Genomic DNA, 2,133 nt, shown 5'->3' on the forward strand with positions numbered 1-2,133 from the left:
TATTAGTGGATGCCTCCAAGACCTGCATGACAGAGAAGACTATGCTGGCAGCACCGGTGCCAAATGGTCTGCAAGAAGCGTGACTAGAAGTAGGAAAAAAAGTTTACTGCCAAAGGCCAGGCAAAGCAGGAGGTAATAAGACTGTAAAAATATTATGGGATTTTTTCAACTTTTACTGCTCAGGAGGCATATTCAGGAAGACCAGATATGGTGGTTATAAAACAGAAAGAGGGCGAGTGTTCTGTCATAGGTTTTTCATTCCCACTTTTTAAGGCTGTTCCAATGAAAACTGTGAGGAAGAAATCGACATGTCTGAGCAGTTATAGGACGAACTGAAAAAGGTGAGGAGCATGTCAACTGTGTGACACCCATTAACCAAATCATGGTGGGACTGTCTGCTGGAGCAAGCACAACAGCACCATGGCGACTGCAATAAAACCATGCTAGAACCATGCTAGAACCATGCTAGAACCATGGGTGTTTCACAAAGCATCACTGGCAAAAGCAAATTACCAAGGCAGGTGATACAACTCCCAAGTGAAGGGTTGGTTGGGCAAAGTTAGGCCCCCATCAGCAGTTTGTGCTCCCCACCCCAAAGGAACGTGTGAACGAAAGGAAAAAAACATTTTTAAAAAAGGAGAGTGTAAACCAATTCAGAGCAATATGCTTGTTGGTCTCTTTGCAAAGTGCTTAGTGTACCTCAAGCACTCCATAAATAATAATGATCACTTCCCCACTGTGATGGCCACTACAGCACTTCATCTTTATTCTTTGTTGACACGAGACTTGCTAATGAATTAAGTGTATTATATACTATGAGTATTTTGAGTGCAGCTTACCTCAGAACACGTATATATCACTCATCCCCAGTGCATATTAAGTTTCAATTAACTATGAAACTAGAAGCAATCAGTCTACTGAAAGTCAAAAAAAACCACTTCTCCTTTGGTAGAGAATACTTCCATAAATATCATTAATAATAAATTGCTTAAGTATCAGGATTTTACATCAAGCTTGTTAAATGTGAGAGGAGGGGAGGTGTCAGCAGAAGCTAACCCTTAGGTGGATCCAGCTGTTTTCATTTTTGCCTAGGACCAGACAATGATGGAAGGTCTATGAAAAAAATTTTCAAAGAACAGAGAGAAACAGAGAGATCAATTTAATCATAACAAATCAATCATCTTAAACAGAACTCAGGGTTAACATCATAAATACCAAGAAGAAAGATAAGCTACTTGGTAGCATAGTTAAACCTCATGATGCTCCTATGACTCTGATAAGACACAGTTATGAGCTGATAAAAAGCTGAAGGTGTCCAATCAGACGTCGACAGTATTTGCTATTTCTTATGTAGCCAAGCCCCAAATCTGCCCCCAGACCCATGAGAAAGGCCATTCTCCTGGGTCATGGAATTTCCCATCAGAAATGGAAGATGGATGGGAAAACCAGCAGGAACCTGTCCAAGGTGTTTGCAACATGGCTGGGATCCATCCTCGGTGGCCACATCTGGGGCTGGGCTTGAGCCCACTTTGATTAAAAGGGGGCAATGCAGAATCTCTTAGCCAGATACAGCAACGTCAACAAACATTTTTGTTTGTTTAACTCTATTTTAACGTATTTTTTCCTTAAGCTACGGACAACTTACTGGTTTTGAAATGTCATGTCGAGAGCATGCACGGCCCAAGAAAACTGGGTCTGTCTGAGGCTAGAGCTTATCTTCTTATATTGGGAATAACTAGTTTACCGTTTACAGTAGGAAAGCATTTAAGTATTTTCCCAATACCATGTGACAACAAGACCAAACTCTTATGCAAACACAAGCTTCAAGATAGCTCTGAGCCTTGGTGTTGATATAACTAACTAGCCAAGAAAGCTGACATAGGGTATTAATTTTTCACTTCTTATTAATTGCTGCTAATTAACACTTCAAACAGAGTCCCCAGCCGTACTGTTAACGGTCGCATGCTGACTGGCCTGCAACCACCAACATTAAACACGCAGCACACGCCGCTGTACTCCGATTTCTCTGCCAGCCTGAAGAAACCTGTGTCCACCAGTAACCAAATTAAGGACCACGAGCCGCATCACCAGCCTGTAAACCAGGGATGGGGAACAAGAGCAAAAGAGGCTCAA

This window comes from Egretta garzetta, unplaced genomic scaffold (assembly GCF_000687185.1).
Source record: "Egretta garzetta isolate BGI_Z169 unplaced genomic scaffold, ASM68718v1 scaffold260, whole genome shotgun sequence".
Taxonomy (NCBI): domain Eukaryota; kingdom Metazoa; phylum Chordata; class Aves; order Pelecaniformes; family Ardeidae; genus Egretta; species Egretta garzetta.